The sequence below is a fragment of the Somniosus microcephalus genome, chromosome 2 (assembly GCF_052327205.1).
Source record: "Somniosus microcephalus isolate GS21.2 chromosome 2, FLI_Smic_1.0, whole genome shotgun sequence".
Taxonomy (NCBI): Eukaryota; Metazoa; Chordata; class Chondrichthyes; order Squaliformes; family Somniosidae; genus Somniosus; species Somniosus microcephalus.
Window position 1 is genome coordinate 102,969,593 of NC_140988.1, and position 26,334 is coordinate 102,995,926.

The following is a 26,334-nucleotide window of genomic DNA, read 5'->3' on the forward strand; positions in this document are numbered from 1 at the left end:
GGGCGCTGCCATCGGCGTTAGCCGGTTGCGCTGCGCCGGCACCGATGACGTCATCGGTGTGCGCAGCGTCCCGGTTGCCGTGGCAACGCGCCCGAACGCCGAAATTGAGTTGCGGCCGCCTCGCCCGTGGCAGCTGCAACCAACGATTTTTCAAAAGTTCGCTACGGGTCTTAGCGCCGGCGCATTAAGGTCGCGCGGCGGCCGGCCGCTTTCCCAGCGGCCGCCTGCCCGCACCTCCCTCCCCGGACTCCTCCAACACCCCCCCGCGGCACAGATGCGTGTGGGCCGCGAGCCCGGCACTTCTCCGAGGTGCCGGGCTCATTTTTCTCCACAGATCAACGGCCAGCGGTCGGGTGCAGGCAGCTCCTCCTTAACAGAAGGAGGAGGCCTGCACTTCCCCAGCCTGCCGCACCGCATCGGGTGCCGCAGCGGCGGATTAGCGCCGCAATGCGGCAGTCAGCGCCCATTGCGAGGCGCTGACACCCTCCAGTAGCGCCGGCAGCCGTCTGGGCGCGGCGCTACTGAATTTTTGGCGCGCGCAGGGGGACTTAGCGCCGGCACTAAATTTCCAGCGCTAAAGCCCTGGCGCGGCGCCAACTCAATTTCTAGGCCAAGAAGCAAAAGGAGCACCACTCCACATGATCCCAGGTTCGCATACACACAGCGGTGCGCTCCTGGGCTTCTTGGGGCACTACGCTGCGCACAACTGTGCGGTGTTTGAAAGCAAGTTCTCGAAGCGGGGTTCGCACGAGGTAAGTGCGGATTTCCTTGCGATGTCGGCAGCGTACCCCTTAGCTACGTCGCCGACCGCGAATTCAGGGACATTAATTTACTGTAAACCTCTGTCTTTCAAGCATTTCTCTATTCACGCTGCCACTTTCCATTTAATGCCATGGATCATAATTTTCTAAACCAATATCTTATGTGGACTTTATCAAATGCTTTCTGGAAATCCATATAAAATACATCCATTTTTCTCTTTAAAAAATTCTATCAGATTAATCAAACATTAATCAAAAATTCACAGTTCCAGGTTGACTCGCTAGGATCTAAGTATTCATTTATTTTATGCCTAATTCTGGTCTTCGGTAATTTTCCTGCTACTGACACAAGATTAAGTGGTTATTAGTCATCTGTATTATCCCTTTCCCCATTTTGAACAGAGATGTAACATTTTTAATCCACCAGTCCTTTGGCACAGCCCCAATCTCGAATAAATTTTGAAAAATCATGGTTAGTCCCTCTGTTACTCTCTCACTCCTTTAGTATTCTGGGCTTCACACCATCTGGAGAAGAGAAAGGCTTCCAAGGGCAGAAGCACCATTAGACAGGTGAGCAGCAGCAGCATAATGAGGTTGCAGAGGACAACTCATTACTGGCTGCATAGACACTTGCGCTAATCTGATACAGGAGGCCTTGTCAAGAATACCAATTCAGCCCAATGCATGAAAATTCCTGACTACATCTCTCCCACTCCCACTACAAAGATGTATTCATCTACAAACACTAACCGTGACCATCAACTCACATGCCTCCCATTCAGGTCACTTATTCAAAGAAATTTCTCTACTTTGCCAAAAACAAGGCTCCCAAAATTCCTGTATAAGGCAAATTACCAATGCTTTCGTTGCCAGGACTTGTTAGCTCAGTTGGTTAGAGCATGGTGCTAATAATGTTAAGAATGCGAGTTCAATCACTATGCTGGCCATGTACACTGCCTGGCAGTACTTTGCTTAAAACACAAGGAATGCCCCATGCTGCGCAGTACAATTTTACAGTGCTCCCGGATAGATGACGTAGAGGGCAGCAAATCTTTCAAAATTGTTGCATTTCCCAGGGTTGTGGGGGATATTGATTCTACACTTGTCACATTGTGTATCCCAAATGTTAACCCCCATATTTATATCAACGGCAAAGGCTCCCATTCCCTAAATGTGCAGGTCATTTGGAACAATAGGCATAGCTCTTGCACGTGAGTTCACGGGAATTTATGCTGGGAACTGCCATGATATGATTAACTTTGGTCTGCTTGGGCAGAATTCTATCTTAGTCAGCTATTTTGTGATCTCTTATGAGGTAAGTGGCAGTTGGTGGAGAGATTGAAGAATACATAGACACATTAATTAAGAAAACAACTGAAGGCACCAAGTCTCCCACATTTCCATCCCCAATTACCAGGCCAGAGTTGAAGTCAATTATTGTCACTGCTTCCTCTTCATGTGCTGTTAAATGCTAGGTTTGTGCTCCTTCTTCCCCAGTGGCCTGGCATTCCTTGGCATTGTGTGCTATCTTCTCCTGCAAGAGGAATGCATTTTGTTAATTAGCTGCGCAATATCCAAATCCTGCAGTCATAATCTGCCAGGACTCGTGGAATGGATGGTACTAATGGTACTAATTACTCGCCTTTTCCCTTCCGTTACAGCAGCTATTTCAGTCCTTCTTGTAAGAGCCTTCTTACCTCTTGAACTGCATGCAGCCCTGTACATTGCTACATTACTAGATCCCTAGATTCTAGAATGGTCCCAGTGGATTGGAAGGTAGCAAATGTAACCCTGCTATTCAAGAAAGGAGGGAGAGAGAAAACAGAGAACTACAGGCCAGTTAGCCTGACATCAGTTGTCGGGAAAATGCTGGAATCCATTATTAAGGAAGTGGTAACAGGGCACTTAGAAAATCATAATATGATTAGGTAGAGTCAACATGGTTTTATGAAAGGGAAATCGTGTTTAGCAAATTTATTAGAGTTTTTTGAGGATTTAACCAGCAGGGTAGATAAAGTGATGTAATATATTTGGATTCCCAAAAGGCATTTGATAAGGTGCCACATAAAAGGTTGCTATTCAAGATAAGGGCTCATGGGGTTGGGGGTAATATATTAGCATGGATAGAGGATTGGCTAACGGACAGAAAATAGAGGGGGAAATATTCAGTTGGTTAGCGTCTCCCATTAGCGCCCGGTGGGGGTGCTAACAGGCCGCTGATGCAGTAGCGCTAGGGTGAGGCGAATCCAGCAATGCACACCAAATCCAGCCCCTCTGTAGCGCTGCTGATACGAGTTACCACCGGGGACTTCAGCGCCAGGAAGATCGTGATGTCAGTGAGCGTGCAACACTCACTGGGCGCCCGATCTGCAAAATTCATTGACACCCTCTGCCTTACCGCCTCACCCTGACAGCGACAGGGAGAGGAGGCATCAAGCAGGTGGATGCCGGCTCCAGGGATGCTACTTAAAGGGATCAGTCGCAGCTGTCAGCTTAGTGTTGTTTCACTGCTTCCTTGTCAGTTTGACATTGAATTAAACTGTTGCACAATCATTTAAAGGTTGTTTAGTATCAGGAGAGTTGTGGCTGGTAAAAATTAGTTACATTTATTCTCACAATATATCAAAGTGCTACACTTGGTTACATTAATGGGGGCTGTACTGGCAGTCAACCTCGCCCTCCAGGAACTACGGCGGAGGGGACAGAGGCAGCGAGAAAGATTGGAACATGTGGCCAGAGGGAGGAGGAGGGCCATGAGGGCTCTCAACAGGAGGCCTTACCCTCCGAGGGTATTCTGAGAGCACTTCTCTTACCTTCAATTAAGCGAGGAGCAGTGTGTATTAGACAGCTCCACCAAGGTGGTGGTCACAGAACTCTGCCACCTCCTCCAAACAGACCTCCAGCCTCACACCAGGATGACTTAAACCCCAGATCCCTTTTGCTCACCACATGCCCATCATGCCATCCCTCTGTCATGCCATATCACAGCATCCTCCTGGGCGCAAAGTTGAAATGAGAGAGACCACAAAATATTGCAAACTCCATGAATAAATTTATGCATAAACATATCACACATATCACAATCATTCCAATAACTAATGACCCTTGTGCCTGCCATAGTTGAATAGCTATCATTGTGTGCAAGGCGTGATATGTGGGTGTGAGTGTTGGTAGGTAGAGATTGTTGGTGGGTGAGCGCTGGGGATGTGGTGCTTTGGGCAGTGTGTGAAGCTTGTGGTACAGATGGTGGTATGTAGCATTTGTTGAAGCATTGAATCACTCTGACCACCCGACTGAGGTGGAGCTGTCATGAGCACACCTGCTTCAGTCCTCCGGCTCCTTCTCTTTGTTGTGCTTCTCCTTGCTGAGACAGCTGAACAGCCAGCATTGCTGAGAATTAAGTGCTGCAGCATCAATGAATCTCCCTTTTAAGTACTGGGAAGAGCCTGTGGCAATGATGATTTGTGATTAGACTGCACCTGATATTGGTCAGCGCTTTGAGTTTAATGCCACTGAATTAGGCCGTTAGCACTTGATTTAGCGCTCCAATCCTTTCTTTGAGCAATGAGACTGAATTTTGCATGCAATCTGAATCATTAGCGCCTGGCGCTAAATCTCAAACTTTTCTAAAGTTACCGCCCCTTCCTGGGCTATAATGAATTTCTCCCCCTTAGAGTAGGGATAAACAGGTCATTTTCTGATTGGCAGGCTGTAACTAGTGGGGTACCGCAAGGTTCAGTGGTTGGGCCTCAGCTATTTACAATCTATATTAATGACCTAGATGAAGGGACCGAGTGCAATGTATCCAAGTTTGCTGACGATACAAATCTAGGTGGGATAGTAAGTTAGTAAGTTGTGAGGAGGACACAAAGGCCTAGAAATTCAGTGGTTTGCGCCAGCCGCTAGCGCCTTAGGAGGAGGAGATGTGGGGAGCTAAGCGGCTAGCGCCCGGGCGCAGCACGATCTGCGCCTCTCGCGAACTTCAGTTAAGATTTCGCGGCGGTGCAAAACCTTTGCGCGCACTCAGCTGCACGCGCAGATCCTGACGTCATTTCATGGTGCAACGCCCTTTGTGCGCCCCAAACCGGAAATTCAGTGGCGCCGGCCTATTGTGCGCCTGGCACCCCTAGCGACTGGTAGAGGGGAACGGTTCCCAGTCGCTGCGGGGTGCGGGGGTCGCTAATTAAAGGGCACTCCTCCTGCAGTATAAATGGCAGCCATTTTGCACCACTCCTTCTTTGTGAGAGACGGATCTTTGGAGAGAGACAAAGGTAGAGAGCTTTCTGGTTTGGCTCAACACTCGCACAGGTACTTGTGGCTTCAGGCCACAGCTTTGCACTTGTTTTTAACTTCAGAGCCATAGCATTGATTGGAAACATATAATGGGGGCTGCAATGGGTGGAAACGTTGGGCTTCTCCATTGCATTCAAAGGGCTCAGAGACACCGTGAGAGAGTGCCAGTCATGGCCAGACGGAGAAGGGGCAACAGGCGTCGGCAAAGGAGGCCTTACCCACCCAGGGCATACCGCCAGCAGTTCTCATATCTGAACATGTCTGAGGAGCAGTGTGTTCGGAGGCTGTGATTCAGAAGGGCGGTGGTCACTGAGATCTGCCACCTGCTTTGCGGAGATCTGCAGCCACAGCTGAGGAGCAGGACATCTCTGTCGGTGGCAGTGAAGGTGACGGTGGCTCTCAACTTCTATGCCACCGGCTCCTTCCAATCCGCTACTGGGGACATTTCCAACATCTCCCAGTTTGCGGTACATTGCTGCATCCGCCAGGTGACCAATGCCCTTTTCAGAAGGAGACGTCAGTTCATCTCCTTCTCCATGACCGTTGACAAGCAGCAACAGCGTGCAATGGGCTTTGCAGCATTAGCGGGCTTCCCCATGGTGCAGGGCGCCATTGACTGCATGCATGTGGCTTTGCGGGCACCTCTAGAGAATGCCGAGGATTACCGCAACCGGAAGGGCTACCATTCGCTCGACGTGCAGTTGGTGTGTGACCACAGGCAGCTCATCCTAGCTGTCAATGCCCACTTTCCAGGCAGCAGCCACGATGCCTTCATCCTGCGCCAGACTTCTGTGGCAGACATGTTCGAGGCCCAGCCTCACCCACGAGGATGGCTTCTCGGGGACAAAGGCTATCCTTTGTGCACCTGGCTGATGACCCCGCTCCGTGCGCCCAGCACCCCTGCTGAAGAGGGATACAATGACAGCCATCAAGCAACCAGGAACATCATTGAGCAAACAATCGGCGTGCTGAAGCAACGGTTCCGCTGTCTGGATCGTTCCGGAGGAGCCCTACAGTACTCGCCTGAGCGAGTCTCCCATTTCGTTGTCGTGTGCTGCATGCTGCACAACCTGGCTATCCGCAGGACTCAGCCACTGCCAGCAGACATTGGAGGACCACCAGAGGAGGAGGAGGAGGAGGAGGAGGAGGAGGACCAGCACAGGAGGGAGGCACAAGGTCCAAGGGCCGCCCGTCGGCGGCTTATTGAACGTCGGTTCTAGGCCCCCTCTCAGGGAATGGCTTGTGCCAATGGCAGAAGATGAATGTAGCCGCTCCACAAGCCCTCAGCCGAGCAGGGCAACCAGGACTTCCAAAAGAAAGCATGGACAGTGCGATTTAAGAAAATTTATTACTATGATACCTCTGTGCCCTTCCCACATGACAAACTAATGGAGAGAAACCCCCCCCAAAAACACAAATACACCAGTCTCGGCCTTTACAAGTAAAACAAATACACCAGTCTCGGCCTTTACAAGTAAAACAAAACATTTGGCCACGCCTTCTACTTTTTCCCCTGCGAGGGTGATGCGTTTCGCATCCGTGACTGGACCCTACCCGCCCTGCAGCTCCTCCTCAATGGGACCCCAGTGGCTGCAGCAAGGCTGGGGGAAGGCTGCTGAGGGTCAGATGGTGAGACGGCAGATGCCCTTGGGGGTCGGCCTGGACCAGCTCTGGGCCTGGAGGGGCTGGTTGCTGACTGCTCCAACTCTGCTTTGGCGGCAGCAGTCTGTCCAACGGCTGGTGGCAGCTGCAATGGAGGAGTGACAGTTTTGGCTGCAGGAATGCTGCCAACCTGACAGATCACAGGTACTCCCTGGTCAGCTGATACATTGGCACTCGCACGGGCCAGCACTGCAGCATGCGCAGCAATCTGCTGAAGCACAGACTGCTGGGCTGCTGCGGCGCGGCGAGTGCCCTGGTGATGCCTGGCCGATCCAGCGAGGGTGGCAGCAGTTAGTGCCCATGTGGCCCTGGTCTGTGTCTGCATGGACGGCACGACTGAGCAGTTGGCTAGAAGCCGCCTGTGATGCAGCGAAGTCCTGCTGACTCCTAGCCTGTGCTGCCACGAAGTCCTGCAGACTCCTGGCCTGTGTTGCACTGAATTGTTGCAGACTCCTGGCCTGTGCTGCCCCGAATTCCTGCACACTCCTTGACAGTGACTCTATGGAGTCAGGCATCCTTGCCACTGCAGCCATGAACTCAGTGTGCCTGCGCTCAGCCTGGGCGCCCATTTCCGCTAGGATCCACACCTCCTCTGCGCTCACCGTAGCAGGACTGGAGGCCGCACTCACCCTCCGGGGAGAAGGCCGCCGAGCTTCCCCACCCCTCCCGCGTTGCTGCAGCCCACTGGTCCCCGGAGCTTCACTATCCTCCGAACCTTCCCCCCCTGCTCCCCTCCAGGGAAGACGTGTCACCATCATGGCCATGGGCTGCCTCGGCTGAGGGTGTCCCTGATGGTCTGGCTTCCTCTTCCTCCTCCTCTATGTCTGACTCGGACACAGTGCCAGCTTGAGGGGCCGCCTCCTCACCTGGTGAGTCACCATCTGAAAGCAGGGAGGCACAAGAGTTGCTTTAGAGTGAGGACAGGGCGGCAGCGAGGGAGGCATGAGTGCTGCTATGCACTGCATTGGTCCGACAGTGGCAAAGGATGCTGGTGTGAGGCGCAAGTGGAAAGAGAGAGGTCAAAAAGGTGATGCCCTTACCATTGGGGCCCACAACAGGGTCGGCATCTCCACTGGCGACGGGGCCAATCAGCTGGCCTGACATAATGCGCTCCGCATGCTGCTCCAGGTCGCAGAGCTGTTTGACGTCAGGATGGCCTCCCCCGGTCTGACGCTGCTGCCTTCGGTTGTGCGCCAGCTTGCCCTGCAAGAGAAAGGACGGCCTCTAAGTACAGTGTGAAGCCCTGATCTTGCCTGCACTGCCTCCCATGGTGGATTAGCCCTGACAGTGTGAAGCCCTGATCTTGTCTGCACTGCCTCCCATGGTGGAATAGCCCTGACAGTGTGAAGCCCTGATCTTGTCTGCACTGCCTCCCATGGTGGACTAGCCCTGACAGTGTGAAGCCCTGATCTTGTCTGCACTGCCTCCCATGGTGGAATAGCCCTGACAGTGTGAAGCCCTGATCTTGTCTGCACTGCCTCCCATGGTGGAATAACCCTGACAGTGTGTAAAGTCCTGAATGTGCAAGTGATTTTCATGACAGTCCCATAGCTGCTGGATGAGGGCTGGGCATTAGGGCTTTCAGGTCCCTTTGCCCATAAAGTGAGGTGCACATGCAGGGATGAGGAGGACACTGGAAAGGGTACTCACCCTGACAACCCGAGTGAGGTCGTTGAACTTTTTTCGGCATTGTACAGGAGTCCTGGCAACCACGCTGTTGGAGGTCACCCTGTTTGACACCTCCCTCCAGGCTTTCCGATAGGCGCTGGGCAGCGGCCTCCTGCCACCTTCAGGGAACAGAACATGGCGCCTGCGCTCCACTGCGCCAACCAGCACCCTCAGGTCACCCTTGCTGAAGCGCTGCGCTCTCTCCCTGGCCTTCTTCATTGTCCTGGGCGTTGAACAGTTCAAGCAGCAGTGGTCAGGCCTTGCTTCAGGCCTGCAGTGTGCAGGGCGTGGCAGCCAAACAAATCCACCCTCCCCCTTTAAGAGCTGACCGGCGCCAGAGTGTCTGCCTTCAATCAGCAACTCGCCGCACCTGCGCTGCGCCCGCCCTCGGGGGTTTCGCCCCGGGCCGCCGGCTTAGCGCCTAATGATAGTCGTGCATCGCCTGTTTTAGCGCAGCAGCAACCTCTTGGGGCAATGCAACTGAATATCGGCGAAGGTGGCGCTAAGTTGCGCCGGGCGCAAACTTTAGCGGCCGCCCGGCTGTAGCGCCCCAAACGTGGCTATACTGAATTTCTAGGCCAAAGAGCCTGCAAAATAGACAGATTAAGTGAATGGGCAATAAGGTGGCAAATGGAGTATAATGTGAGGAAATGTGAGGTTATTCACTTTGGTAGGAAGAATAGAAAAACAGAATATTTTTTAAATGGTGAGAAACTTTCAAATGTTGGTGTTCAGAGAGATTTAGGTGTTCTCATACAGGAAACACAGAAAGTTAGCATGCAGGTACAGCAAACAATTAGGAAGGCAAATGGCATGTTGGCCGTTATTGCAAGGGGGTTGAAGTACAAGAGTAAAGAAGTCTTACTACAATTGTACAGGGCTTTGGTGAGACCACACCTGGAGTACTGTGCACAGTTTTGGTCTACTTAGCTGAAAAAGGACATACATGCCTTAGAGGCGGTGCAACGAAGGTTCACTGGGATGAGAGGGTTGTCCTATGAGGAGAGATTGAGTAGATTGAGCCTATACTCTCTGGAGTTTAGAAGAATGTGTGGTGATCTCATTGAAACATATGAGATTCTGAGGGGGATTGACAGGGTAGATGCTGAGAGGTTGTTTCCCCTGGCTGGAGAGTCTAGAAGTAGGTGGCATAGTCTCAGGATAAGGGGTCAGCCATTTAAGACTGAGATGAGGAGGAATTTCTTCACTTAGAGGGTTGTGAATCTCTACCCCAAAAGGCTGTGGATGCTGAGTCATTGAGTATATTCAAGGCTGAGATAGATCGACTTTTTGGCTCTTGGGGAATCAAGGGGTATGGGGATAGTGCAGGAAAGTGGAGTTGAGGTCGAAGATCAGCCATGATCTTATTGAATAGCAGAGCAGGTTTGAAGCACAGTATGGCCTACTCCTGCTCCTAATTTTTATGTTCTTATGTTCTTCTTATAACCTTGCTCTGCTTCTATAATGGGGATGATGATGGGTACATAAATCAAGCAATTGCATACGATGTGAGGATTTTAGTGGAATACATGAAAGTCAGACTGTGAATAAAGGAACACTTACAGGTGAACGCCGGGGGCCCAGCAGATCCTATGGATATTAATGTTAAGTTCTTAAAGTCCTCACCACAGTGGTGGCTGTAAGTGGTAAACGTGGTTAATAGAGTGGGGGCTAAATTGGATAGCCCCAGAAAACGGATGCGGGGATCACGATGTGCGAGTAACCCGCATCCGTTGGATGTAATGCAGGCAAGATGCCATCTTCGTGCTGCCTGCTCATTTACATGATTTCTGTGTACAGCCAGCGCTAAATGTGCTGTTGATTGGCTGCACAGATCAGCAGGGGGCCCAAAATCGATGCTTGCAAGCAGTACTTAAAGCTAGCCTGCACTGCTTAAAGCTAGCCTGCACCTCCTAAAGGGGGAGGGGTGCATTGTGGCAGGCACTGTGAGTCATTTGGGAGCTGAATCTGACCTGGAAAAGATAGAGGAATGGCTGAACATGGGAGAGAGTGGGCACCCAGGATTTCTGAGGCTGCATTGGAGGTCTTGGTGGAGGAGGTGGAAAGGAGGAGAGACATCCTGTATCTGCAGGGGGCCAGGAGGCCTTCCAGACACACGGTGAAAAGGCAGTGGGAGCAGATAGCCATGGAGGTCAATGCCAGGAGTCTAGCCCTGAGGACTTGGATGCAGTGCTGCAAGAAGTTTAATGACCTCACACGAGTGGTCAAGGTCAGTGAATTTTTTAATTAGTTTATGGGATCTGGGCGTCGCTGGCAAGGCCAGCATTTATTGACCATCCCTAGTTGCCCTTGAGAAGGTGGTAGTGAGCCGCCTTCTTGAACCACTGCAGTCCATGTGGCGAAGGTACTCCCACAGTGCTGTTAGGGAGGGACTTCCAGGATTTTGACCCAGCGACGATGAAGGAACGGCGATATACTTCTAAGTCAGGATGGTGTGTGACTTGGAGGGGAACTTGGAGGTGGTGGTGTTCCCATGTGCCTGCTGCCCTTGTCCTTCTAGGTGGAAGAGGTCGCGGGTTTGGGAGGTGCTGCCGAAGAAGCCTTGGTGAGTTGCTGCAGTGCATCTTGTAGATGGTACACACTGCAGCCACGGTGCGCCGGTGGTGGAGGGAGTGAATGTTTAAGGTGGTTGATGGGGTGCCGATCAAGTGGGCTGCTTTGTTCTGGATGGTGTCGAGCTTCTTGAGTGTTGTTGCAGCTGCATTCATTCAGGCAAGTGGAGAGTATTCCATCACACTCCTTACTTGTGCCTTGTAGATGGTGGAAAGGCATTGGGGAGTCGGGAGGTGAGACACTCGCCACAGAATACCTAGCCTCTGACCTGCTCTTGTTGCCACAGTATTTATGTGGCTGGTCCAGTTAAGTTTCTGGTCAATGGTGACCCCCAGGATGTTGATGGTGGGGATTCGCTGATGGTTATGCCGTTGAATGTCTCTTCAAATGTCATATCCTACTAACTGCACCACTAGCTTCATCTTCTCTTCTCTTACACTACTCAATGCACCACACACCCATTACTCACCTACAGCAATCTCTATCAATTAGGCCTCATACCTAACATGCTTCACCTCACCCTTATACACTTAGCAGTGTTGAAGCCTCACACCCACATGTCACAGCTTGCACACACTGTTGCTATTCAACCATGACAGCCACATCACCCAAACATATTACACGACACTCACTGACACATTTCCACCTCTCTTGCTGGAGAAGGTGGAGCACAACGGAAGGCAGCAGGAAGTAACCGGAGGGGGAGAGGCGTGCCTATATGCTCTAACGCCCATGGAGGAGATGGTGCTGGCCATTATCGGAAGGCCATCGCTGAGGATGTGGCCAGCAGCGGGGCTGAAAACATTGAAGGTGACGGTATCCTCATACCTAAACCTCCTTTTCACATCCCACTTCCTCCTCATCCCACAATCTCTTCTGACTTACAAGCTGCAGGTGGTGTAAACAAGTACCTGTTACTTTCCTCCCTTCACCTCACCACAACCCTACCCTTGTGCCTTTTTCTTTTCAGATACCCAAGAAGTGCAACCTGGCCAGGCAGTGGAGGAATATGAAGAAGAGCGTGATGATGAAGACACATCATCACTTGATTTTACACTTCATAGAATCATAGAATGGTTACGGCACGGAAGAAGGCCATTCGGCCCAATGAGCCCGTGCTGGCTCTCTGCAAGAGCACTTCAGCTAGTCCCACTCCCTCGCCCTCTCCTCGTAGCCCTGCAAATTCTTTTCCTTCAGGTGCTTATCCAACTCCCTTTTGAAAGCCACAATTGAGTCTCCCTCCACCACCCATTCAGGCAGTGCATTCCAGATCCTAACCACTTGCTGCGTAAAAAAGTTTTTCCCCCTGTCGCCTTTGGTTCTTCTGCTAATCACCTTAAATCTGTGTCCTCTAGTTCTCGACCCTTCCGCCAATGGGAACTGTTTCTCTCTACTTACTCTGTCTAGACCCCTCATGATTTTGAACACCTCTATCAAATCTCCTCTCAACCTTCTCTGCTCCAAGGAGAACAACCCCAGCTTCTTCAGTCTATCCACATAACTGAAGTCCCTCAGCTCTGGAACCATTCTTGTAAATCTTTTCTGCACCCTCTCTAAGGCCTTCACATCCTTCCTAAAGTATGGTGTCCAGAATTGGACACAATACTCCAGTTGAGGCCGAACCAGTCTTTAAAAAAGGTTCATAATAACTTCCTGCTTTTGTACTCTATGCCTCTATTTATGAAGCCCAGGATCCCGTATGCTTTTTTAACCACTTTCTCAAACTGCCCTGCCACTTTCAATGATTTATGCACATATACCCCTGGTCTCTCTGTTCATGCACCCCGTTTAGAATTGTACCCTTTAGTTTATATTGCCTCTCCTCGTTCTTTCTTCCAAAATGTATCACTTTGCATTTTCCTGCGTTAAATTTCACCTGCTACGTGTCTGCCCATTCCACCAGCCTGTTTATGTCCTCTTGAAGTCTATCACTATCCTCCTTATTCTTCACTATACTTCCAAGTTGTGTGTCATCTGCAAATTTTGAAATTGTGCCCTGTACACCCAGTCCAAGTCATTAATATATATCAAGAAAAGCAGAGGTCCTAGAACCGACCCCTGGGGAACACCACTGTATACCTTCCTCCAGTCTGAAAAACAACCGTTCACCACTACTCTCTGTTTCCTGTCACTTAGCCAATTTCATTTCCATGGTGCCACTGTCCCTTTTATTCCATGGGTTTCAACTTTGCTGGCAAGCCTATTATGTGGCACTTTATAAACTGCCTTTTGGAAGTCCACTTGCAGCCACCAGCTCAGATACAGACATTGTGTGTATCTTAGAGGAGAGATTAGAGGTGGGATCTGCACGTGGTGAGACACTGGGCACAAGTGCGTTGCAGCCAGGGCAGGGGGCAAGGATAGCGCAGGTGCCAGCTCGCCAGAGGGTGAGATCGCGCATGAATTCTGCTGCAGAGGACTCAGATGAGAACATCAATGGGCCAGGGTACAGAAGAACGTTGATGGGTATACTCAATGAAATGCTTGGTGCATTGGGAAGCCTGCTAAAAAGCCTGTGTTCAACATCAAGGAATATAGAGGAGTCCGGCACCAACTTGGCATAGGGCTTTGTGCAGAGCTTGGAGCCCATCCTTTCCAGCATGGAAGTGGTGTCCAACTCCATTAGTACACTTGTGGACCCAACCAGGATGCAGCGTCTGATGGCCGATGTCTCAGCTTCCATTGCAGCACAAGCAGCTTCCAACAAAAGTCTGAGTGCTGCAGTTGAAGCTCAGACTGAAGTCATGCAAGATCAGACTGCTCGCATGGTCTACTCGATCACATTTCTTGTGGTAGCATGGCTCTCATTGTATGCACGCTGTGCACGTGTGCGTGGGTTGTGAACCGGAGTCATGCAAGCTCAGACTGCTGCCATCATGGCTGTGGGTACCAGTGTTCAAAGGGGCTTCCAGGGTCTCACTGCAGTCCAGCAATCTGTCCTCCAACAGATTACTAGGATTGCTGAGGCACCGCCCCGGGGGAGTGGCAGTGGCTCCATGGAGAAGTAGCCTGCTGTTCTCTCTCAGGATGTCAGCCTTTGTCCTCCCACCACTGCCACTCCACCAGTGCCCTTGCTGTTGCCTGTCAGCCAGGGAGCCCAGATTGCTGCTGCCCATGCTGAGATGGTGCAGTCCGAAGCCAGGCCTACTAGGCCCAGAGCTACTTGAGGTCATCTACCGTCTCCCCCACTGAAAGTCAGCAGCCTTCCACCAGCCATGCTGCAGCCACTGGGGTAGCACTGCGTAGGAGCACTAGGAAAGGCAAAGGCACACGGAAGGCAGGCACTAAGGGATTGCACAAGGGTGATTAGTTTGTATGCAATATGGCATGATTTAATTTTTAAATTTGGTTTGGAATATTTATTTTGTGGTGGCTTTTATTTTTGTACTGTGGCCAAGAGGTCAATGTGATGGTCAGTGACAGAGGGAAGGTAAGGAGTGTGGGACTGTTGGTGAATGGGGAATTGGGGTTGTGGTTACTAGTTTCGCACTCAAATTAGTTCTTTATGTACATCCCGGGCAGAAAGGGGCTGTCTAGGTTGTCACCTCTCTTCCTCTTCCTCCTCTTCCGCCTCCTCCTCTTCCTCGTGCTCCTCAGCTTCTCACCTGATAGTTGGTGGCAAGGGCTCTCCCCTCATGATGGTGAGGTTGTACAGCTTGCAGCAGACCATCACAAATCGTGAGACCCACTCAGCCAAGTACTGCAGGGCTCCTCCAGAGTGGACCAGGCAGCGGAATCGTTGCTTTGGCACACCAATGGTCTGCTCTATCACATTTCTTGTGGCAAGATGGCTCTCATTATATGCATGCTGCCCACGTGTGTGTGGGTTGCGAACCAGAGTCATAAGTCATGTCATCAGTGGATGGCTTTTGTTGCCCAGTAGTCTTCCTTTAGTTTGCCGTGTTTTTTTTTATTCGTTCCTGAGATGTGGGCATCACTGGCGAGGCCAGCATTTATTGCCCATCCCTAATTGCCCTTGAGAAGGTGGCAGTGAGCCACTTTCTTGAACCACTGCGGTCCGTGTGGTGAAGGTGGTGGCTGAAATGCAGCTGGCATAGCAGACTGCCACAGAATGAAGGCATCATGGCTGTTGCCAGGATACCGGGCATTGACCTGCTTGACTCGCTGCCTATGGTCACACACCAGCTGAACGTTGAGGGTGTGGAATCCCTTTAGGTACCGTTACATGGCAGAGTTGACATGCTGCGCCCACAAGACAATGTACGTGCAGTCAATGGCACCTTGCACCATGGGGAAGCCTGCAATCTTAGCAAACCCTCGTGCTTACTCCGCCTGCTGGTCTCTGGCAAGAGAGAACTAAATAAAGTCAGCTTTAAATAGAGATCCTCAGTGACCTCCCTAATGCAACAGTGGACAGCAAACTGGGAGATGTTGCAAATATCTCCAGCTCCAGTCTGGAAGAAGCTAGACACATAAAGGTTAATTGCCACGGTCACCTTCACAGCCACTGGTAATGCGGTCCTTCCCCTGTTTTGAGGTTGGAGTTGTGGCTGCTTCTAGCAGCTTGTCCTGCTCTGTGTGGCCTCTGCTCATTCTCCCAGTCAGGCTCTATTCCTAGAGGAAGGCCTACTAGTGCACCCATGCCTGGCAGCAATTGGTTTGTGCAGAAGCCTTAAAGTCAACAAAAAGTATTTCAGCCCCTGCCACACCCTCTCTGTAGATTTTTGAAACTTGAAACAACTATAGAAAGCACCAAAAACATGTAGAATCGTAGGGGCAGCCAGAAGAAATCAACCAGCAACTAACCTGTAAGTAGTTGATGATCCCTTTAAATAGTGCTGGTGGGGGTCCTTCCTGCTGCTTAACGTGTGTTCAGCTGTGCGATGTTAAGAGACCGCACCTTGAGTATTGTGTACAGTTTTGGTCGCCTTATCTGAGGAAGGATGTTCTTGCCATGGAAGGAGTACAGCAAAGATTCACCAGGCTGATACCTGGGATGGCAGGAATGACGTATGAGGAGAGATTGTGTCGATTGGGCTTGTACTCACTGGAGTTTAGAAGATTGAGAGGGGATCTCATCGAAACCTATAAAATTCTGTCAGGCCTGTGTAATGTTATCTTAATAACGTTATTACGAGTCTCCCAAGCAGTTGGAGTGGAGTGCCATTTATTCAGTCCTGACTCTGTGTCTCCTAGTACAGTACTTCAAGCATGGCCAAGATGGCGTTGGATCCTGCCCCCGGATATGACGTCAGCCGTCAATCAGCTGTCAATCAAACCCCGCTGTCTTTATGACAGCTACGGTTATCCATACATCTTCCCCCCCTCAATGAAGACATAACACAGTAACAACATAACATAACATAACATATAGAACGATAGCAAAATACTGCAGATGTTGGAAATCCGAAATAACAACAGAAAATGCTGGAAAAACTCAGCAAGTCAGGCAACATCCGTGGAGAGAAATTTGAGACGTCAATTCAAATTACGTCAACTCAAATTTCTCTCCACGGATGTTGCCTGACTTGCTGAGTTTTTCCAGCATTTTCTGTTGTTATAACATATAGAACACTTGTTAACATCATATCGAAACAGTCAGTGCAACTACACCATTGAACTAATTGCAGGTAGGTATAAACCTTACCCACACCCAGGAGTCCATTAACTGTTTACAGTCTTATCAATCCCTGTCTACAGGTCAAGTTTAACTACAGGCTTTCTGGTGCGCTGTGACCTGTGTGGCTGAACGGGTGTTTGCTGAACCACCCCAGTTGTATCCCTTAAGTTCATGTCTGTACCACACAGGTCCCTTGTCACACTATCACTACTGTGTCCTTCGTCACTTTGTGGCATTTCCCTCATCCCGTCTCTTTGTGGCATTTCCCTCATCTCGTCATCCTCTCTGTCCTCCTGAGGCTGAAAGGTCTCTGTGGTTTTCAGTAGGTGCCTCCTGTTTCTGCGAAACACATTGCCGTTCTCTGTCATGACACTGTATGCCCTGGGGGCGACCTGTTGTAGAACGGTGGCTCTTTTAGGCCATGACTCAGGCCCTTCAATGCGAACTATATCCTTCTCCTGCAGAGGCACTAGTGTAGTGGCTGTGTGGTCATGAAGTGTTTTTTGTTTCTGTTGTAGTTTCCAAGCCTTGTCTGCCCACACCTTATCTCTGTGGTCAGGTGTGACATAACTGGGAAGTCATGTACGGATTTTCCGACCCAGTAAGAGCTCAGCTGGAGACTTGCCACTTGCTAGCGGGCCCGCCCTGTACAACATCAGGGCCAGATATGGGTCAGTGTTGCTGTGTGCTGCTTCCTTTAATAGTCTTTTCACAGTCTGTATCCCCTCCTCCGCTTTTCCATTAGCCTGAGGATAGAGCGGACTGGAGGTTACATGATTAAACTCATACTCTGAAGCAAATGACTGAAACTCATGACTGGCATAAGGAGGGCCATTATCAGAGACCAGGGTTAGAGGGATGCCCTGCCTGGCAAAGATTGACTTCAGGTGAGTTATCACAGCTCTTGATGTACTGGACAAGAGAGCCATCTCCGGATAATTGGAATAATAATCAATAACTAACAAATAGTCTTTTCCTTCATCGTGAAATATATCAATTCCGACCTTTTCCCAAGGTTGTGATGGGAGCTCTGTGGTAATGAGGGGCTCTTTTGTTTGCTTGTAGTGATACTCCTGACATGTAGCACACTCGCTGATCAACTGGTCAATATCAGAGTTCATGTTTGGCCAGTAGAGTGCCTCACGTGCTCTCCTTTTTGACTTTTCTGCACCCAGGTGCCCTTCATGTATCCTGTTGAGCATTTCTCGTCGCATAGAGGTGGGCACTACTATCCTGTCACACTTAAGCAGTAGTCCATTGACCACAGAGAGCTCAGACTGAATGTGATAATATTGTTTACATGACCCTTTCTTCCAGCCCTCTTGAAGATTTCTCATTACTTTACTCAGGACTGGGTCCTTTGATGTCTCTGTGACTATCACTGATAGTTGTTCCTGTGTGGCGGGCAATGCTGGGTAGACCATATCCACATGAAGAGCCACATCCTCTTCTGATTCACTGTTTTGTGTGGCGTAAGGCGCAGCCCTGGATAGTGTGTCTGCAATGAACATTTGTGTTCCTGGCACATATGTTAGCTCAAAATCGTAACGTTGAAATTTCATCATTAGGCATTGTATCCGTGGTGACATGTCACACAGATTCTTCTTTGCGATCCCTAGCAGTGGCTTATGGTCCGTTTCTAGGATAACCTTGGGAAGACCATAGATGTAGGTATGAAATTTTTCACACCCAAATGCCAAGCCAAGGCACTCCTTCTCGATTTGCGCATACTGGCACTCTGTAGCCGTCATGGAGCGTGACGCATATGCCACTGGTCGCCATTCTCCTTCATCTTCCTGCAGAAGGACAGCCCCTAATCCATTCTTAGAGGCATCTGTAGACACTTTTGTCCTCTTTTTAGGGCAGAAGAACTTCAGTAGGGGTTCACTTGCTAGAATGTGTAGCAGCCCCTTCCATTCTCTCTCATGTTCATGTCCCCATTGGAACTCTGTCTCTTGGTGCAGCATTTTTCTCAGATGAACAGTCTTCACTGCTAGATTTGGAATGAATTTGCCTAGGTAGTTAACCATGCCAAGGGCCCGCTGAACCCCTTTCTTGTCCTTTGGTTTCTCCATGTCATGTATAGCCTTTACCTTTGACTTGTCTAGCTGAATCCCCTCTGTAGAGATCTCCGAGGAATGTGATTTCATTGACACTGAACTGACATTCTTTATTTAGTTTGAGTCCATACTGCTGTATTCTCTGAAGTGTTTTCTCCAGTCTGGTGTCGTGCTCCCCCTGAGTGGAGCCCCATACTACCAGATCATCCACGTACACCCGCACTGCCTCCAGGCCCTTGATGATTTGCTCCATTGCTCTGTGAAAGATTTCTGGGGTGGAGCTAATACCAAAGGGCAGACGCTGGTAGGAGTATCAACCAAATGGGGTGTTAAAAGTGCACAGCTTAGCACTTTCTTCATCAAGTTTCAACTGCCAGAGACCATGCGAGGCGTCCATCTTGGAGAAGACTTTCGCTTCTGTCATTTCGCTGACTATTTCCTCTCTCTTTGGAATTTGATAGTGCTCTCTTTTGATATTGGCGTTAAGGTCCTTGGGATCCATGCAGACACGGAATTTATCAGTTTTCTTTGAATTGACGCAGACCATGGAATTTACCCAGTCAGTCGGTTCCTCAATCTTCTTTATGACAGCTAGTCCCTCCATGCGGTCTAGCTCTTTCCTCAGTTTTTCACGGAGAGCCACTGGAACTCTCCTGGGTGCGTGAATCACAGGTTGTGCATCCTCTCTCAGTTTGATGGAGTATGTAAAGGGCAGTGCTCCAAAACCCTGAAATACATCTGCATATTTGTGTGCTATAGTCTCATGAGTCAGATTTGTACTATCTTGGGGGGCACTCTGCACACAGTTCAGTTCATTGATAGTATAGACTCGTTTTACCAAGCCCAAATCCACACAGGCCTTATCCCCCAACAGTGACTCATGTCCTTCAGGCACTATAACAAAGGTCAAAGGGTGAATGTGATTTTTTACCTTAACATTCAGCCTACATGTTCCTTTTGTTCCAATGCTTTGTCCATTGTATGCCTTCAAAGACACTGTCTTGTTCAGTATTTTAGGTCGCACTTTGAGATTCTGTGCATCACTCCAACTTATGAGGTTTGCCTTAGCACCTGTATCTAGCTTAAAGGGAACAATGGTGCCATTTACCAGCAAGGGAGCTATCCAAACTTCAGTCTTTGGTCCTACAGAGTGCACTTCATTAGCATTTTTGCCCTGTTTTGACTCATTTTGCACCATTCCAACAAACAAAGTCTCTGCTCCTGTCTCTTCAGTCTCAATAGCATGCACTGTCTTTTTACCTTCAGTTTTCTCTTCCCAAAAACACATCTTGGCAAAGTGATTCCTGCCTTTACATTTTGCACAGTTCTTCCCATAAGCAGGACACTGTCTGGCTACGTGTTTATTACCACACCGTCTGTATTCGTAAGGCATCATCACCTTGAACTCCGTTGGCCCTCTTGTGTCCCTTTTGTGCACCATATCCACCGGCAGGTTTTTCAGCCCCAGGGCGCTCCCGCCTGCTGTGCTGCTCCCTTCGAAAGTTTTCGTGTGCATGGCTGAGAGTTCACTAGCATGACATATTTTCACTGCTGCATCCAAATTTAGGCCATTGTCTCTAAGCATTCTCTCCCTCACCTTCTTGTCGAGTATTCCAAAAACGACTTGATCGCGTATGATCGATTCCTTCAGGTCCCTAAAGTTGCATGTTTGTGCTTTTATTTTCAAGTCCGTCAAAAAAACATCAAAGGATTCTCCTTGCTTTTGCACGCGGGAGCGAAACACGAATCTCTCATACGTTTCATTCTTTTTTGGAGTGCAGTATTCGTTGAACCGTTCTATCACCTTGTCCAGATCATTTTTATCATCTTTGGCTGCAAACGTAAATGTATTAAACAGCTCAATTGCCTGCAAGCCAGCCACTGTCAGCAACAAAGCTACTTTACGTGTTCCAGAGCTAGTCGAAGCGTCAATCGCTGTGAGGTAGAGAAGAAAGCATTGCTTGAAGACACGCCAATTTTCATCCACATTTCCTTCTAGTTGCAGGCTAGCCGGAGGTTTTATTCCTTCCATTGTTGTAGTATGTCCTTATCGTGAGTTCTATAAATCCTGGTACTATGTAATGTTATCTTAATAACGTTATTACGAGTCTCCCAAGCAGTTGTAGTGGAGTGCCATTTATTCAGTCCTGACTCTGTGTCTCCTAGTACAGTACTTCAAGCATGGACAAGATGGCGTTGGATCCCACCCCCGGATATGACATCAGCCGTCAACCAGCTGGCAATCAAACCCCGCTGTCTTTACGACAGCTACGGTTATCCGTACAGCCTGGACAGACTAGATGCAGGAAGGATGTTCCCGATGGCTGTGGAGTCCAGAACTAGGAGTCATAGTCTAAGGATAAGGGGTAATCCATTTAGGACTGAGATGAGGAGGAATTTCTTCACCCAGAGAGTGGTGAACCTGTGGAATTCTCTGCCACAGAGGGCGGTGGAGGCCAGTTCATTAAATATATTCAAGAAGGAGTTGGATATATTTCTTAAGGCTAAAGGGATCAAGGGATATGGGGAAAAGGCAGGGACAGGGTACTGAATTTGGATGATCAGCCATGATCTCATTGAATGGCGGAGCAGGCTCGAGGGGCCGAATGGCCTACTCCTGCTCCTATCTGCTATGTTTCTAAGAGAGGGTGCTGGCTGGAGCATTGAGCTCCAAAATGGCAGTGCTGGCATCAAATCAGCATTGCATGCTGATTGACGTCATGATCTGTCTGCTCTGCATACTTCCAGTGGATGTTAACTGTGCACGCTAATGCCCTCACCTAGATGGTGTCCAGCGCGCTTTGTGCCAGAAGTGTGCGCATGCACGCCACAGACGCAATTTTGGATCCCTAATGGCACTCGTAGCGCCCAAAAAACAGGCACGACCGAGCCCAATTTCTCACCCAGTGTATTCATGGATGATGAGGCTGACCTGAGACCTGACAGTGGCGGGTGGGGTGGGGTGGGGGTTGGTCATGATGCCCCCAATCATTTTGAGGTTGTCCAACGCAGCTTTGGAGGACTGCCTCCATTTTGCTCCCAGGAATATCTTCGACATCCAGGTTGGGCCTGCTAGTCTGTATGGTTCCCGGCTCAGCCTGCAGGTCTAGTTGAGTCAGAAATCCCCAATTCCCAGCTGGGCATAGGACGAAGGTTTCCAAGCCATTTCCCTACAGACTGCCTGTGATGAAATAACTCTGTGTTCTGGCATTTGTATTGTTGTTGTTGTTGTTGTTGTTGTTGTACATGCTAATGTCTGGAATGTTGAACCAGTGTAACAACTTATGCTCCTCCCTAGCCTTGCCCCTCTTCTGGAATGTTCTACCAAGGTCTGGGTCGGTGATGAACTGTGTTAACTTGATGCCATGTTCTTACTTAATAAAAGCCTTTAGTTTTAAGCTAACTTCACGGATTCAGGCAGTCATTTGGCACATCAATTTTATTAAGTAACAACTTTTGGAAGATGGATCGATTTTTGAAACCAGAGCGTCTGGATATCGATCCCCATTCGGCAGACGCGTCGAAGAAGTTTACGCATTGGCTTCGATGTTTTGAACACTTCATCGCATCACTCGATTCGACGGTTAACAAGTTGGGTCGTCTAACCAACTTGGTAAGTTATCAAACTTCCTCGATAATTGAAGATATTACTACATATGAAGAGGCCCTCGCAGCCCTTAAGGCCCAGTACCTTAAGTCGGTTAACGAAGTATATGCCAGGTATCTCTTGTCTACTCGCAGGCAATTACCCGAGGAATCTCTGGACGATTTCCTGCAGGACCTTAAGGCTTTGGCTAAGGATTGCAACTACAAGACTGTCTCTGCCATAGTGTATCAGGAAGAAGCCATCCACGATTCTTTCATATCTGGCCTCCGATCTAATTATATTAGACAGAGACTCCTCGAGAACGACTCGTTAGTTTTAAAAACGGTCGTCGCTACTGCTCGATCGTTAGATGTAGCCCAGAAGAATTTAGAAGTGTATGCATCAGCCCGTGCGTCTCCCTCAGCCTCGTGTGTTCCGAGTATGGAGGCATCCATAACACCGATGGAGCCTCTACTTAATCCTATTGTTGCGGCTGTACCCCATGGGTCTAAGTGTTATTTTTGTGGCCAATCTAAACACCCCAGGCAAAGTTGCCCAGCCAGAGAGGCTACCTGTATTAAATGTAAGAAACGGGGACATTTTAGTAAAGTGTGCAAGGGAAATCCTGTACCCAATGTCTTTTCTGCTGCCGCCTATCGTTTTACTCTAGCCTCGGCTACGGTTGACCAGACCATACCGTGTTCCTTGTCGAAATCTATGATGGACATCAAGATTAATGGTCGTCCTACTGGGTGTTTGATAGACTGTGGCAGTACTGAAAGTTTTATACACCCCAACCTTGTTAACTCCTGTTCATTGAAGGTGTATCCTACTCGAAGTGAAATTGTGATGGCGCTACAAGTCCCTTACTTCGGAGGTAACTGGATATTGTAAAGTCACATTGACCGTTAAGGATAAGGGCCTATAAATTCGGTGACGCCCCGCCAGCACGTTTGCGCCGGAAATTTAGCGCCCGCCGCCGAGCCAGTTGTGCCCGCCCCAAATTCACTTTCAGCGCCCCAAAGCGGAAGCGGGCGCTGGTACAGGGTGTGCCCGCCCCGCTTGGGGCGCTGAAAGTGAATTTCAGCGCTGCCGGTCCCGCTGCGCCACCCGATGCGGAGCGGCAGGCTGCTGTACTGCAGGCCTCCCCCTTCTCTTAAGGCCGGAGCCCCATTGAAAGTGCCGGCAAAAGAGCCCGGCACAACGGCGAAGTGCCGGGCTCCACGGAAACCAGCCGGCAATGCCGCGGGGGGGGTTTGGAAGAGGCCGGGGAAGGAGGTGCGGGCAGGCGGCCGCCGAAAAAGCGGCCGGCCGCACCTCCGCTTTAAATAGCGCCTCTAAGGCTGCAGCACGGCCAGGTTTTCAAAACGTTGTTAGCGGCCGCCAGGGAAGAGGCGGCCGCTACTGAAGATGGGGATCGGCGTGGTTTCGGGCGGTACCGGGGCGCTGCGCACACCGATGACGTCATCGGTGCCGGCGCAGTGCTACCGGCTTACGCCGATTTAAAGGCCCACCTAATTTCAGCGGCGACGCAACTTCCGACGCAACCCACTCTTGCGCCCCTAAATGGGCGCAAACCCAAGGGAATTTCTAGGCCAAGGACTTTAAACTCCTCATATTACCTCAGTTGTGTGTGAGCTTAATATTAGGCTTGGACTTCCAGTGTCAGCATGAGAGCGTTACCCTTAAGTATGGTGGATCTCAGCCTCCACTCACAGTCTGCGGCCTTTCTACTTTAAAAGTAAGTCCGCCTTCTTTGTTCACGAACCTTGCTCCTAATTGTAGACCTATAGCGACTAAGAGTCGACGGTATAGTTCAGAAGATAAAACATTTATAAAAGAGGAAGTGGAAAGGCTTCAACGGGAGGGAATCATCGAACACAGTAATAGCTCGTGGCGTGCCCAGGTGGTGGTGGTTAAAACTAATGAGAAGAAAAGACTTGTGGTCGATTATAGCCAGACTATAAACTTGTATACTCAATTAGACGCCTATCCTTTGCCTCGTATTTCTGAGATGGTGAACCAGATAGCTCAGTACCACGTGTTCTCCACCATTGATTTAAAGTCTGCCTACCATCAACTCCCCGTTAAAATAGAAGACCGACCTTATACGGCCTTCGAAGCTAATGAGCGCCTGTACCAATTCCTTAGGGTGCCCTTTGGAGTGACGAATGGGGTATCCATCTTCCAACGGGAGATGGATCGTATGGTGGATGAATACGCGTTGGAAGCAACATTCCCGTACCTGGACAATGTTACTATCTGTGGGCGCGACCAACGGGACTAGTGCTGTTGTAATTAAATGCCTCTGCCAACTGTTTTCCTTGTTTGGCATGCCTAACTATATGCATAGTGATAGGGGTTCTTCCTTTATGAGCGAAGAATTGCGACAGTTTTTGCTATCGAAGGGGATTGCAATGAGTAGAACTACCAGCTGCAACCCTCGTGGTAATGGGCAGGTCGAGAAAGAAAATGCGACAGTGTGGAAGGCTATCGTACTGTCTCTGAAGTCGCGAGGCCTGCCAGACGTGCTGCATTCCATAAGGTCTCTTTTGTGTACAGCGACGAATGCCACCCCTCATGAAAGGATGTTTAGTTTTCCAAGAAAAGCTACTAATGGAGTAATGTTACTGATGTGCCAAATAACTGCCCGAATCCGTGAAGTTAAAGCTTAAGACAGAAGCCTTTTATTAAATAAGAATCATGGCAGAGTTAACAGAGTCCATCATCGACCGAGCCCTTGGTAGAACATACCAGAAGAGGGGCGGGGCCAGGGAGGAGCATTAGTGGTTCCCCCTGGTGGAACAGTCCAGACATTACAAGTGCAAGTACAAATATCAGAACACAGTTATTTCATCACATTCACCCCCTGCTATAGATTCAGTCTGTCAGGTGGTCTGATAATCCTCTGGGAACGACGTAACTCTTGCTGAGGCTCCTCCCGGAGTACTAACTCCGGTTCATTCGAATTCCCAGAATCATCAGTATTTTCCACACTGAGGGTTTGTGTCTCTGAAGGTCCAATACCACGATTGAAAACTCTACTCTCAGAGTCGAACTCTTTTCGAGCTCCAGCAAGTGCAAGATCTTTAATAGAGACCGTATCCTCTCGCCCATCCGAATATTGAATATACGCATACTGGGGATTAGCATGGAGGAGTTGTACTTCCTCCACCAGTGGATCAGTCTTGTGGCCTCTCACATGTCTGCGCAACAACACAGGGCCCGTGGTCGTCAACCATGTGGGTAACGATACTCCATTAGTAGCTTTTCTTGGAAAACTAAACATCCTTTCATGAGGGGTGGCATTCGTCGCTGTACACAAAAGAGACCTTATGGAATGCAGCACGTCTGGCAGGACATCCTGCCAGCGAGAGGTCGGCAGGCCTCGTGACTTCAGAGACAGTACGATAGCCTTCCACACTGTCGCATTTTCTTTCTCGACCTGCCCATTACCACGAGGGTTATAGCTGGTAGTTCGACTCGTTGCAATCCCCTTTGATAGCAAAAACTGTCGTAATTCCTCGCTCATAAAGGAAGAACCCCTATCACTATGTATATAGTTAGGCATGCCGAACAAGGAAAACAGTTGGCAGAGGCATTTAATTACAGCAGCACTAGTCACATCCGGACAGGGGATAACAAAAGGGAACCGAGAGTACTCGTCTATAATATTAAGAAAATAGACATTACGGTCGCTCGATGGAAGGGGACCTTTAAAATCGAGACTCAAACGCTCAAATGGTCGAGTTGCTTTAATAAGATGAGCTGGCTCGGACGGCTTATAGAAGCGGGGTTTGCATTCAGCACAAACATGACAGGTTGTGGTCATTGTCCGGACCTCCTCAATAGAGTAGGGTAGATTGTGGGACTTAATGAAGTGGTTCATTCTGGTAACCCCAGGGTGGCAGAGTGCGTCGTGGAGACTTTGAAGCTTATCTGTACCTAGACTAGCACATACTCCTCGTGACAAAGCATCCGATGGCTCATTAAATACTCCAGGCCTGTACTGAATATCATAGTCATATGTTGACAGTTCTATTCGCCATCTTAAAATCTTATCATTTTTGATCTTGCCTCTCTGCTTAGTGTTGAACATAAAGGCCACAGATCGCTGGTCAGTAATGAGCGTAAAACGTTGGCCAGCGA

At 49.5% G+C, this 26,334-nt stretch overlaps 1 pseudogene; it reads left to right on the plus strand.

Annotated features, from left to right (window-relative positions):
- The first annotated feature begins 2,372 nt into the window (after positions 1-2,372).
- Positions 2,373-14,125, plus strand: LOC147122841 (uncharacterized; annotated as a pseudogene).
- The last annotated feature ends 12,209 nt before the right edge of the window (positions 14,126-26,334 follow it).